The following is a 15,480-nucleotide window of genomic DNA, read 5'->3' as shown; positions in this document are numbered from 1 at the left end:
AGACATCGTGCCCCCCTGCCTCTGACAGCTCTGCGCGCCAGGAGCGTATAAGGGAACAAACTGCACATCTCAAGGTGTTCTTAAATACGGCCCGCGAACAGGGTGCGCATGCTGCGAAGCGCAAAAGCGAGCAAAGTAGCGAGCAGCTGCCGCAGCGCACACGCAGGCATTCGGCGACGTCGGCCGCCGGTACAGCAACAACACAGGCGGACGAGGCCACGTACACAGACACCGCTGGTGGTCGCGCCCAACCGACCGACCGACCAACGGAGACGCCCTGGTGGAAGCAGGAGGAGGACGACCCTGGATCCCATTAGCGGCTTTCGGCGGACCTGCTGTAATTCGTGCCCCGTTTACCTGCGACGTTATGTTACGCTGTTCCTGCACGCTGACAGTAATTTTCTGCGCAGTATTGTCCACGAATTACGTAATGGGTTGCAGTGCTTCTTGACAGATTTATTGGTGTGCTTAAGACGCTGCATCTGCGTCTTCCGTTTCTCATTTTTCTTGCTAATACTTGAGTATCTGTGTTTTAAATGGCCGCCGCTCGTCAACATCTAAAGATCTTCTCAGTTTTATCACTCAATGTAAATCGCATCATAGCTGCGCATAAAATAGCAAGTTTTATAGATTTTTTAACTTTGGGAGGCTATGACGTGGCATTGCTCCAAGAAGTTACTGTTAAGCGCTTCAATAACGTCCCTGGTTATGATGTCATCTATAACATTAACGTTGAAGGTACTTGTGGCACCGCTGTTCTTTATAAAACTGTACTACAACCAACTAACGTTCAATTTTTACCGAATGGCCGCTTACTTACGTGTACGATCCAGCATGTCACATTTATTAATATATACGCGCCGAGTGGCACTGATCATAAACGTGCACGTTCTGTTTTTTTTAATCAAGATGTGGTTCCGTTTTTTGCGTCGACCCGCAATGTAGTAGTTGGCGGCGATTTTAACTGTGTTACTGACGCAGCCGATCAATTTCCCACGGCTACCATGTGCCCGGAACTTTCCCAACTAATTGTGACAAATGACTTGATCGATGTTTGGCGTCATTTTCATCCTACCACGACGCAATACACACATTTTTATGCGAACGGTGCCAGCAGAATTGATCGCATTTATGTGTCGCGGCCGCTTCAAACCTATCTTCAGAGGGTTGCGGTACATCCCGTCGCCTTTAGCGATCACTGCGGTGTTGTGTGTGACGTGCAATTACTGGCAAATAGGCAGGCGCCACCTTCCCGTGTTTGGAAACTCAATACCCGTCATCTCTCTGACGCCGGTTTACGTTGCGAGATTCAGAACGTGTGGCAGCTTTGTTCTGAAAAACAGGGAAGCTATGCCTCGGTCTTACAATGGTGGGTCGACCTAGCCAAACCGCAGTTGCGCAGTGTTGCGATGCGGTATGCAAGGGAGGCGTCATTTTGGGAGAGGCGCACCATTGCCTTTTATCAACAGTGCCTCCAAGATGCGCTTGATGCGCCCGTGGCGCCAGATCAAAACTTACGCGCACGTTTGAATAGAATTACAAGCAAGATACTCCAGCATCACCTCCACAAGGCACAAGGTGTTCTGATCAGGAGCCGACCGCAGTGTGAGACCATTGACGAAGTGCCAACGCTTTACCACTTGGCACGCGAGAAACGGTTGGCGCGGAGGAAAGACATTACCACCCTCATCACGGACACTGGTGCTCGTCTCACGGCGAAGCATGAGATCGTTCCCCACGTCACCGACCACTTTAAGAGATTGTTCGGACGGACAGCTGCCGATGATGTCGCACGTTCGTTTCTGTTAGATGAGTTGGATACTGTCATCTCCGAATCTGACCGTCAGTCACTGGATGAGATGTTGTCACGGGACGATGTGAAAGACGTGTTGCGTTCGTGTCGTCGAGGGAAGTCTCCAGGTCCAGATGGCCTTCCCATCGAATTTTACCTGGCTTATTGGGATATTTTCGGTGAGACATTGACGATCATGATAAATGAAATTGTTCGTGGTGCTGCTGTCCCTTCGAAGTTCGTTGCAGGGCGTATTATATTAATTCCGAAGACACCGACAGCATGCCGTGTTGAGGCATTACGCCCTATCACACTTTTAAATGCAGACTATAAACTGGCGGCACGATGCCTCGCAACGAAACTCAATGTGGTCATGGACAAGATAATCAGTCCCTTTCAGTCGTGTGGTGTGCAACGCCGTAGCATTTTTCACGCTGCGGCTTCATACCGAGACGTGGTCGCGTACGCAGCCATTAATGACCTGTCCGCTGGCATTCTCTCCATCGACTTTGCCAATGCATTCGACCGTATCGGGCACGATTATCTTCTGTCCGTCATGACAAAACTGGGGTTCGGCGGCCACTTTCTCGATGCTATCCGGAATCTTTTAACGTCGGCGACGTCCGTAATTGTCATCAATGGTTGGCAGTCGCCGCCCATTCCTATTACAAGATCCGTCAGACACGGCTGTCCTTTATCAATGCTCCTATTTGTCATTGCGCTCGACCCGTTTTTGCGCGCAGTCGGTCGAATCATTGCAGGTGTCCAGGTCTGTCACGCCTCTCTCAAATGTGCTGCCTATGCTGACGACGTGGGGCTTTTCATGGGGCGGGAACATGACTTTGACAGAGTTCGCGATGTTCTGATACTGTACGAACGTGCCTCTGGCGCCGTTCTGAATACGCGGAAAACTGTATTGGTACCACTGGGTCGGCGAGGACTGTCTGCTGAACGGGACTGGTTCCGTGTTGTGCGCACCCACAAAATTTTAGGACTCGACATTGTAGCGTGCCCACAAAAAATGCAAGTTTTAAACTGGAGACGCATTCTTGGCACTGTGAAGGCCCTATGTCGCAGCCACTCAGGTCGCCGACTCAACTTACATCAACGTGTGGCTGTCATTAACACATTCATCTTATCGAACGCGTGGTACATCGCCCAACTGCTTAGTGTTCCGAAGCCGATCGGGAGGGCGATTTCGCAGGCAGTCTACTGGCTCCTGTGGCGGCATGAAATTTTTAAAGTCAAGGCTTCGACCTGTGTCATCGACAGGCAGCTGGGCGGCCTCGGTTTCACCGACGTTCCACGCAAATGCGGCGCGCTGCTCGTCCACCGGACAGCCACCCTGCAGTCCGACAACCCGGCAGGAACTACCGCGGCACTCCTGGAGCTCTACCGCCCACACTCTGAAGCGGCGCCCGTCTCTCTCGCGGCCATCCCGTATAAGATGTCCTACATACGGGAGTACTTTTTAACGAGGAGCTACGCTCTATCAACGGCTACCGACAGACACAGGACCGCCCGCGGACTCTACGTTGCCCTGACTGGACAACCTCCGCGTCATAAACTGGTGTTCCGGAACCCCACAGTGGAATGGGTGAACGTGTGGGCAAACATCAACAACCCGGTGTTGCCGTCGGACGTGAGTGCGCTCTGGTTTAAGATCGTCAACAACACCCTAGCGACGAACCAGCGGCTTGCCGACATTCATCTCCTTCCCTCTGCCAACTGTGGTAGATGTGGTGCTGTGGACACACGGGAACATCGTTTTGAGTGTGCATCGGTGTCGACGGTATGGCGGCTGTGTCAACGAATGGTCGCCCACATTAATAGAACGCCTCCTCACCTTGTGACTGTTCGTCGTGTGATAGTGCCTAACTTCAAAGCTTTCCGGCGGACGAAAAATAACGCCACTGTCTGGATCTTAGGGCATACGATTTATGCCCTTATCGATATGGCCGTCACTGATACTGTGATTTACCTGGATTATTTGTGGGCCCAGTATATGACACTGAAGAATTGCGTTCAATTTCGCGAACTGTTTGCGAATTTTTTGAAGGCGGCCTTGGATTACGGCTATGAAATGGAACTGCGGCAAACACCTTGAACTGAGATTTACTGAGCTGACGCGTTCCACCTTTAATTTCTTTTTCCTTCTTTTATTTGTTTTAGTTGTGTTATGGTTGGTGACTTGTGCCACAACCTCACTAGGGGTCGTTCTGGTTTTATCTCCAAGAGAGGAGTGTCCTTTTAATTTTGAGGAATTTTATTTTGTTTACAAGACTTCATGGGTATTTTAGAAGATACAGTCTCTTAATTTCTGTTCCCGGACAGTCGTGATTTCATTTTATTCCTTTCCTGTGATTTCTGTTTCTTTCGTGTGATGCACACATCGACATGAACTCTCATGTTGTGCTGTTGTTCTGCGTTGACACCTGTTTTGTAACAACTCTCTGCTACATCGGAGTGACTGACGTTAGTCAGGAGGGAGAATATTTTCCTTTTAAGCGGAATATGATTTTAGTTGAACTACGCGCAGAAGCGTTGAACCAGCGGAGGAAGGAAGACCGTCCACGAATTCCGCGATAAAATTACTCTGAGTTCCTCATTTTTCTGTGGAAGAAGACACCACACCATCTGAGCAGAAGATGATTTTGTTTTAAGTTATTCCTCTGTACCTCGAAGTTCGACAGTCCAGCAAATATAGCGATGAAGCTCGCCGAAGAAGGCATATTTTGGTGAGAGTAAGGAGGGCTATAAGGGGAGTTGGGAGGCCCTATTAAAAAAAAAAAAAAAAAAAAAAAAAAGTGGTAAAAAAAAAAGAAAAAAAATGGTAGAATCCTCGCCTGCCACGCGGGCGGCCCGGGTTCGATTCCCGGCCGATGCATCGTTTTGCTTTTCCCGCGGTGCCGTGTGGCTTGCGCGCTTGAGATGCACGATCCACAAGAATGTATAGCGGGATTCCCTTGAGATGAACCGAGAAGGCAGCACGCGCGGCTCCCCACTAGGACGCTCGCGTCATCTTCTGCGGACTGGCGTCGGCCTGGAATCACAAGTTGCTGTGTCCAGGTGCCTCCGAGGCAATGAACTTGAACGACAAGGAGTGCTGCCTATCGTTGCAACAGCTGCAGCAACACCGCAATCAACTGGGCCGGCAATGCACGTGTAGCAACAGAACACGTTATCCACGAAGTAGTGTATCTCTGCGTCTAACATTGGGTACGCTACTTACCCAGTTTCCAGGAGCAAGGGTCCACCCCGTGCCTCGGTAGCGCAGTAGTCAGCGTGTAAGTCTCATGATTTTAAGGTCGTGAGTTCGATCCTCAGCCGGGGCATTTAATTTTGTGTGCATCACGGTGGTGCTGTCGCTAGGGCTCGAACTTATTTCTTGTTTGTTATCCACACCGTTTCAACGCTTCAGCGAGAAAATTTATACTTCCTGTTATTGATACTTACAGCTTTCCTTTTCCTCTTCTCCCAGTAGAGCATGAAGCCAAAAGCATTGCTCTGAGACTTTTGAGGTGCGCGCCTTGCCAGTTTCAACTTTTCATGACGAAGGGCCCATATTGTAAGTGGGGTGAAACGGAAACAGAGTGCATATGGACGTGTTTGGCATGTAAGCAACACCAAGAAGACAGAGTGAAGTGTAAAGGTGCACTGTTGTGTATACAGAAGGTCAGGATAGATTACAAGAAGTGCACTGTTGTGCGCACAGGAAATTCCATATTTTTTTTTACAGGAAGTGCAGTATTGTGTTTAGAAAATTTCATGTTCTTTTACAGGAAATAAGATTTAAAGTAATAAAAAATGGACACCGATTAATGTCATGCTGTGTGATAGGGAATACTGATTTTGTAATGTTTAAGTAATGGTTATTTGCTATGTGCTAGTGCCTGAAGGATGGTTTGACTATTGTTATGCAATGCATATATATTATTTGCTGTGAATATTACACGTTTCTGGTATTAATTTTCAAGTGTGGAACGTATTTGAGATATTCTTACAATGTGATACTGTGATACTGTGTGGGAAGCTGATTTTATTATTTATGTAACATATGGGTCACGGTATCCACAGTGATCTTGGTTTGGACGTTTTCTTGTTTCTCCGTCTGGTGACGAAGATCAATGAAACGTGGGGCATATATAACACCACAGCTTTGTGGATGATCATACATTTTCGACGTATTTTACGCCGGCCGGTGTGGCGTGCGGTTCTAAGCGCGTCAGTTTGGAACCGCGTGACCGCTACGGTCGCTGGTTCGAATCCTGCCTCGGGCGTGGATGTGTGTGATGTCCTTAGGTTAGTTGGGTTTAAGTAGTTCTAAGTTCTAGGGGACTGATGACCTCAGTAGTTAAGTCCCATAGTGCTCAGAGCCATTTGAACCATCTACGTATTTTACAAAGTTTGTTTCTTTAGATGTGCTGAATATTATTTTTGTAAACATGTTGTCAAGTTTCAAATACTGTTTGTTATTTAAGTAAGAGAATACGCATGGAATGTTAACATTTTGTAAGTAGACACGCTGGCTTAGACAGGGAAAAGCTACTGCCAAAGAGTGTAATAAATTGTAAATGCATTATCGCTGGCCGTGCGAGCGGGCCAAAAAAAAAAAAAAAACTAGCAGTTTGGAGTCGAGAGGAGACGATTGATATCGTTGGTTGTGTGTGTTCGCCGGTGTTGCTATGCAAAAGTGCGGAGACAAAAAGTCTGTTTCCGAAGTGCAGAACATTGAAAACTGAAATGGTTGTTTTGACGGATGTTTAATATGGGCAAGCTATGTGTATGGCATTTATTGGGCACAGTACAAATGCAGCAAGAGTAATTCACATAACACCAAGAGTACTGTGGGACCTTGTTATTCGCTATGGTATGGCAAAAAGATCGACCTGTACCCTATTTTACCGCTAAATGTAGCCGCTCGACAAAACTACGGCATCATGAAGTCAAGTAAGATTGTTTCGTGCATATTGTCACGTAAATAATTTTCCTAAGTCGTTATCCAAGTAGTATCCATCCTATCCGTCTGTACGAACCGAGATAATCAGAAAATGAACGGAGAATGAAGTGAACATTAATTTATTAGATAATCAAAACATAATTTTTCCAACTTTAGGACAATTAGGTAATAATGAAATCCTTGGCTGTAGTACGAACAGTGTCAGAATGATGCAAAAGCCAGTATTAATTCATTTGCTAAAAATAGAGTAACTTTCATATTAAAAAATTGCTAGTGCGCACAGTTTGTGATGACTGGGGCAGCTAGACGCACGTAAATGCAGTTCTTTATGTACGGGCTTATGGTAAACGGAACGCCCCAATGATCTATCCACTTTACAACTGACCAGGAAGTCCAGAAATGGCAGAGATCCACCCTTCTCCATTTCCATCGTAAATTTCATACTCCCGCGTATATAATTCAATTGCTGCAAAAAGAGTGACCGTTCTTATTCACCATGGGGCCACACTACAAAAGTATCATCGACATATCGTCAGAAGACCTTTCGTTTAGTTCCTACCAAATCAAGTGCCATCTTCTCAAAGCTTTCCATAAAAAAATTTGCAACGCCGCCAAATTCCTCAAAATCTTCACTGTTGAATAAAAAGTAGTTTGAGGAAAGAGCTTCATGAAATAGTGCTGTTTTATTACCTTTGAACTTACTGCGGATGAGTGATAAAAACTCCATGAGAAGTACACTAGCGAAGAATGAGATTTTTAAGAACCGACTTTATATAGTTATCATCAGTGCATGTTATGTGCAAACAGAGTGTGGTGAAACAAGAGCTGTATCATTGTGAGAGACACAGAGGCAAGCGAGTGTGCCGTTCGCCACTGCCAGGACCACGTCATCACAACGCGCCTGTGCTTAACAAAGGATTGCATTATAATCTAAGATTGAACTTAAAAAATTAAAATAAGTTTTCCCAAATATGTCAATGCATGCTTCAGTACATTAACGTTAACACTGCGAAGTGTCAGAATGATATAATGAATATGTTTTGGTAAATATATTATCTTAAGAAAAAAAGTGATGCTTTATATTGAAGCTAGAAAGCCAAAAATTGTTCAGAACGTTCAAATGTATATCACAATCAAAAGTCACAAGTCTCAACTTGATCGGGGCAATATTTGATTCAAAATCGGCGTTTTTACGAAAATTTTAAGACTTTAGATATTTATACTCAAAAGATGAAAATTCATATGTAGCCTCAGTTCATATAAGAACATTAACTATGTGAGTCCAGTATGCTACCTCTATTAGTCTTCATGTTATTTGCTAAAAATCAAATTTGGAACGAAAACACACTTACTCATAACACAGGGGAACAAAAAAATTTTTTCTGCAGCGGAAGTCTACGGAGTCTATTTAGATACGTGTGTTGATGAAGTACTTAGCTTATAAATTATTTTGTCTGAATAATCTCTGGTTCTCATGATAAACCGTTCTTCAAAAAATGTTTTTTACTAATCTACCCTTATTAACGCGCCTTTTTCGAACGTAACTGTACACAATATGGCCTGTGACTCCATATGACCTAGCCCCTTTGTCTTGTAACTATGACATGAATCCGTCAGATGGCACCTCATGCACATTTGGCAAACTTTGTTAACTATCTCTGCTTCTCACACAGCGCGCCACGATAGTCAGTAATTTCACAGGTGAGATTTTGTTGTTTGCCAATAATTCGTTATTCTTTTGTGCAGGTAAGCTTCACTCGTTACATTTTTTCTATAAGCGTGATACTGTGTCAGTTACTTCATGAAACTGTTCTGTTTCGGCATTTTTGCTACAGAAAGTATCAGTTCTTCACGGAAGTCTTGCGTTAATAACGCCGACTATTTCTACTACATATGCGGTAACTATTGTCAAGCAAAGCAACAACGTCATATACATTATGTTGTAAAACAAAGCTATCTGGCATATTTTGGAAAATGACTTGGACAACAAGATAAATGCTGCGCCCAACACAACGTTTGTAAAATTTACGTGGTGTCACTTAGATATCGGAGTCATGGAGGACGAAAAGGGCTTTCCGTTTAGAATACCGATGAAATGGACAGAGCCAAGAAACCAACTCCATGATTGCTACTTTTGTGCTGTGAATGTAAAAGGTACGAATCGATCAAAAAGAGCGCTCTTGGCCTTACTCGAACGTACACTCTGCTAAGCAACCAGTCTTGCAGTCTTACCAATACCGGTATTTACTTTCTTATGAAACGATTACTGTGATGACGTTGAAGCGTTAGACAGTCAGAGTAAAAGCGATAGTGAAAGTGAATTCGAAGAATGCAGTCCTACTCTGCAAGGCTTTTCTCAGGGCGAGCTAAACAACTGGATTCGAGATTTAAATTTATCTAAGAAATCAGCTGAGCTTTTTGCATCAAGACTAAAAGCAAACCATTGTCTTCAGCCTGCATATCAGTAACATCCTATCCAACGAGAGAGCGCGACATTCTTCCATATTTTAACTAGACGAAAGATATCGTATATTGTAGTGATATTTCTGGCCTTTTAAATTTAATGGGTCTTCCAGTATACCAACCAAAAGACTGGCGACTTTTCCTAGGTAGTCCAAAAATAATTTTAAATGTGTGTTGCTGCATAACAGAAATTCATTAACTTCGATCCCGATAGCTCGTTCAACTACTCTAAAGGATGAACATCAAAATTGTAAACTTCTTTTAGAGACAATTTCATTTAATCAACATTCGTGGTCAGTGCGTGTAGATTTAAAAATGGTGAATTTTTTATTGGGTCAGCAAAGTGGATACAGTAAATACCCCTGCTTTCTTTCTTCTGGAACAGTCTTGCGAAAAAAGAATATTGGAGCAGGAAAGATTAGCCGCCGAAAATGAACCAGACTAGAAGAGAAGGTAACATAGTTCATGAACCGTTGGTCGGTCGTAAAAAAATCATTCTCCCGCCACTGCACATTAACCTTTGGCTTATAAAACCGTTTGCTAAAGCTTTAGATAGGAATGTCGATTGCTACAAATATATTTGTCAATCATTTCCTAGTCTCAGTATAAAAAAGTTATTAGAAGGAGTTTTTGATGGGTCACAAATCCGTACCCTCATAAACAATGATTATTTCACAAACAACATAAGTTGAATTGGGAGCCTGTACAAGCTTTTTATCAGTTGTCAAGTCTTGTTCGGGATATAATGAAGCTGAAGAATACTCCGAAATAGTAGACAAAATGCTCCAGAATTCCCAAAACTAGGAGCTAATACGAGTGTCAAATTGCATTTTTTGCAAAGTCATTTAGATAAATTTCCTAACAGCTTGGGCGATTACAGGAAAGAACAAGGGGAACGGTTCCACCAGGACATCAAGATTATGGGGGAAAGATATCAAGGCCGTTGGGATAGCCATACGATGGCAGACAACCACTGGAACGTGCAGAGACATTGTCCGGGCCAAAAACAACGATCAAAATCCCATATAAAATGTTTTTCTTAATTCTTATAGATTTTTTTGTTGATATTAATTTTATTATACTTTGTATCATTTATAGCACTTTCTTGTTTGAAAGCCGGCCGGTGTGGCCGTGCGGTTAAAGACGCTTCCGTCTGGAACCGCGTGACCGCTACGGTCGCAGGTTCCAATCCTGCCTCGGGCATGGATGTGTCTGATGTCCTTAGGTTAGTTAAGTTTAAGTAGTTCTAAGTTCTAGGGGACTGATGACCACAGATGTTAAGTCCCATAGTGCTCAGAGCCATTTGAACCATTTTGAATATTGTTTGAAATCATCTGATAACTTTAAAATAAACGTTTTAAATAATACTCTCGACTTTTTATAATTTAATTTACAGTATAAATTGATTGACTTTATCTCAAAAAACAGAGTCAATTCAACAAAAATTTTATAAAATGGCTCTGAGCACTATGGGACTCAACTGCTGTGGTCATCAGTCCCCTAGAACTTAGAACTACTTAAACCTAACTAACCTAAGGACATCACACACATCCATGCCCGAGGCAGGATTCGAACCTGCGACCATAGCAGTCGCACGGTTCCAGACTGCGCGCCTAGAACCGCGAGACCACCGCGGCCGGCTAAAAATTTTATAATTTTCGCATTCAGCATACCAAAATTACCTGAAATGGATTAATAAATCCCACGCCCCAGAATTAGCAGTACCCTGTGTAATAGATTAAGTATCATTTGTATTTGTTATAGAAAGCTCTAATTACAGCAATCGATTACATTGGTATAATAATACACCTGTACCAAGTTTCCAGACTTTATTATGGATAACTATCATTGCATGGACTGTAGGTTCCATTCTAAAAATTCTATCCGGCATAGTTCAAATGCAGTCAACAACGGAGGTATTAATTAATACATGAGCGAGAATGGGGCCATGTAGATGCTGCTGTCTGCGCAGAGAGTGATTGACAGCAGATGTTCCACTCGGCGGTCCGCTGCTGCCATATATAAACACAACCAGTGAGGCAGTAAGAAGCGACACTTCGGACCAAGGTATCAACCTGTCTGCGTCAGTCAAATGACTGCGAACGCTGTGCCTCGGATGTCGTCACAGGCGGATAGCTACCAATATCGTTTTCGGCAAAAGTAGGAAGTGAACTCGTGAGGACTGTACACCGTGCTGGAACGGTTAGTTTTCACGGAAGAAACTGTTTTTGTGCCCCCTTAATGTTGACAAAACTGCGTTGCGAGTTGTGAGATTATTTTCCACTTTAAAGGAAAGTAATTAACTTTGGTGACTACAGGCCAGGGCGATAGGCCATTTTACTTGGCGCTTCCCATAGAGATCACCTTTGAACTGCTAATAGTGCCGTTTCTGATAGGGGCATTATTATTATTATCAGAAATATTATTATATTTCGTGCATGTGAACTTTTACTGAATATATTAATCCAGCTATGTCTCAAAACTTTTATTTATAATCATAGTTCCTGATCCCATTGAACAAATAGCAAATATGAAAATGTTCTTGCAGTGAATACAATGAGTGATGTGAACTTGTAGAATGGAAATTATGATCAGTATGTTCTCCATCGCTTTCTGGCTGACAGCAAAAAATAGTTTTCAGGCTCTTTAAAACTGAGAAAAAGATATAGATTATTTTACCCTCCGCTCCACAATGCGCCACTTTTGTATGGTCCCCTTCATTCCTCTCGATTAAACGTAAAAGAGTTTTTACCAATGCATATGATTGTTATTGTCCATGTATCTTTCAGTTTCACCATAGGATACTAAGTTATGAGTACACTCATTTGTAGAATACTACAGTATGACATATTCTTTTACTTTTCTATGTGCATAATTGCAGTGGGTAATCAAGAAATGTTTTTGCATAAAATTAAATGTTGAAGTATCATTTGCATTTTCTTCTCTACCCATTTCTTCTTTCTTAATATAAGTACTCTTCAAAACAGCCATCTTTCCCGCAGTAAGTACAAATCAGCTTTTACAGCTGTTTGATAAATTATCTACTTTATATTCATTTCATTAATAACGCAGTACTTCTGTAGTCGAGGGAAAATTAGCTCCAAGGGTATGTAGGAGAGTAATAGAATAAACATTGAGTTAAGAGACTTTTCGTGTTCTTAATGGACATCATTACAAAACTGTTACAGAGCTTAGTAAATTATTACATGAAAACATAATTTGTCACTTTACAACCACATTGCATTCAAAGTATATAAAATATCTGCCAGTGTGACAGTCCTGGAGTGATAGTAAAGGTACTTGCAAGTAGGATGGTACAGGTTTCTTTTCTTGCTCAATGTGAGTATGTTGATAACGTGAATGATACAGATATTTTAGAATATCTTCTTTAGGCAAATAAATATATATTATTGCTCTCTGTAATAGTCTGATTTCTGTGATTCAAGTGTCTCATAATTACAGTTAAAATACATTTATGAGCACTTCATGTCCTTGACTTAGCATATTGTACACATATTACAGTTACTTACTTGGGGTCTCTCTCTCTCCCTCCCTCCCCCCCCCCCCCCAATCTCTCTCTCTCTCTCTCTCTCTCTCTCTCTCTCTCTCTCTCTCTCTCGTGTGTGTGTGCATTTGTGTGTGTCTTTCTCTCTCCCCCTTCCCATTTCCCTCTTACTCCCCCACACATACGCTTACACACAGACACACACAAAAGAATATTCTGTTCCTTTCTTACTTCTACTTTTAACAATGATGGAGTATTCGTTACAGACTGTGACAGCTTATTGGTGTCGAAACAGGTATATATTTGTTCACATTTTCACGGATCATAGCTCCAAGTTTCTTAAGCTAAATATAGGTTCCTAATTTACATAATCGAAAGCACTTTCTTACAGCAATGATATGAGCAATAATGTTAGAAATGAAGGATTATATAGAAGATGATTTCTAAAATGAATATTTCCTTTGATTTAGAGGAAAGATATATGTTTAGCATTAATATGTAAACTTAAAAATGTACGATAATGTTCTCATGTTAACAGCTGAAGATCAAAGGAAGAGTATACTGAAAGAAAATATTGAGTACTAGTCTTTGGGCACAAAAATAAAGTATTTAAATGGGAGTATGAAGTGCGACTTGCAGTTAATAAAATCAGTAAAAAATCATTTCATATCACAGGTCTTAAAGTTTCGATGACACTTTTGTTACGTTTGTATCATGTTTCATTGAACATCCCTACACAATAACTTTCTTGAGAAGTACCAAATTTGTATTATTGTATTTTTTCATGTCTAGCGCTGCTGATGGTTTATTCTTCTTAGTCTGAGTGTGCCACACCAGTACCTAAAACAACCATAAGAAATTTTCACAAAGTGATTCGCCTATCCAGTAATAGATCTGATAACTTTTTTCTATATTCTACGATCAAAAACTGTGTGTGAAGTTGTGGACAATGTTCTAGAAAATTAAGGTAACAGGAGAGTGTATACATTTTCTCCATCTGAAATGTATCTTTTCTTATTACTACAAAGCACAACAAAATTACTGTCAGTTTATCGCTGGTTTCGTAACATTCATTAACTAGTAGTGACCAAGCGACTAAAACTGATACTATTATCATATAAATTAAAAGTTTACAGCACTTAATAAGGCGACAGAAATCATAATTAATCATGAACAGTACTCACAGCATATGTGAAAGAACTGAATGTAAGAAAGAATTTGGTGATAAGGATAATAAAGTAATTCACAGTGATTGTAAGAACTCCTGTATCTCGTAGTTTAAAATTTCTGATTTCATCAGTATCACATTATACCTTTATCTACGATAGAAATGGAAAGCAGTAGTCACACAACATGGTTCTCAGAAAGTGAGTGGGGAAGAGGGAAATGAAATACACTGGAACAAAATGTCATGAACAATACTGTAGTTATCAAAAAGTCAGAGGAGAAATTAAAAGGAACAATGGAAAAAAAGGGGAACTGTGAAGTGAAAATAAATGAGAAATCTATGAAATTTCTTTGACTATACAAAACAAACACTGTTATAGTTAACCTCATTGCCAGATGAGCTGAATGTAATTACTAATAACAGAATTAAACTGGAGTTGCCATTTTACAGATATTGACAGTTAGCTAAATGTTTCATTTGATTTTGCTGTCAAATGCTACAACATCTCTGATGAAATAATTACTGTTCTGCATATTCTTTGTAGACTCATTACGTGTAGAGGAAAATAGATGCAAAACTAGAAAGAAACAATAGTATCAGGCAGAAAATTATAATTACAGAAAAAGAGAACTTTTCTAAAGAGTAGGAATATGTAACAGATAATAACAGATTACGTGCACTGAAAGCCAAGTGCATAAAAGCACCCACTTCTAGGTCAAGGAAAGACCAGCTGGCCCTGAATTCAATGCATCTCATGGATTGACTATGTGGACCACTTTGCTGGCCAGCCTGGATGTGTTTTAGGTGATTTTGCACATCCAGCAACATGAGTGCTGGGGTGGTTCCCAAATCCCGCCTCAGATACGTGGGGTGCAAACACTATGCAACACGATGTCACATTTAATCGTGTGGTTACAGTAGACACAGACATTATAGGTACACAGATTTATCCCTAGGGTGTATCGATCTGATAGTAGCATTAAAATCTGTAATGGTGAACCTCTCGAAATAACAGCCTACGTGTGGGTATGGTTGGTTTTCCGCAATATAGGGGCATACTGTACCAGTCCCAACTCGGTGTTGGCTGGATAAAGGCCACTGGCCATATAGGAAGAAACAGAGACACTAACAAGTTCTGGATTCCATATAATGAAAACTGTATAATCATAAGTGGAAGGATAATTATTTAATAAAGGGACTTATCGCAACAAGCAACAATTTTGCAGGGGAAAACAGGAAAATAAGAGAATGTTTCAGATGAAACAATGCGCCTATCAGTGAGAAGGGGAGCTGTTTGCCTGCCACCATCTGTCCCTTTGCCATAGCATAGGCGGCCGCAGCCAGGCCCAATCGATGGCCCAACTGAGGCATACCCCTCTTTCCCCGCAACCCTTTGAACCCTGCTATTTCTGTCACCCTATCACTCTCCTCTCCTTGCCCAACTGTCTGCATATCTGCAGAATGTTTGAGGCCAGCCAGCTTGGCCCCGTAGCCCCAGTGTTCATTCATATCAATTAACACTCCTACCTGTAGTCGCTGTTGCTTGCCTTACTGCATTCTTCAACCCTCCCCCCCTTCCCCAATTCCCTACT

The sequence above is a fragment of the Schistocerca americana genome, chromosome 2, assembly GCF_021461395.2.
Source record: "Schistocerca americana isolate TAMUIC-IGC-003095 chromosome 2, iqSchAmer2.1, whole genome shotgun sequence".
NCBI classification, from domain to species: domain Eukaryota; kingdom Metazoa; phylum Arthropoda; class Insecta; order Orthoptera; family Acrididae; genus Schistocerca; species Schistocerca americana.
This window is presented reverse-complemented; position numbering follows the sequence as displayed.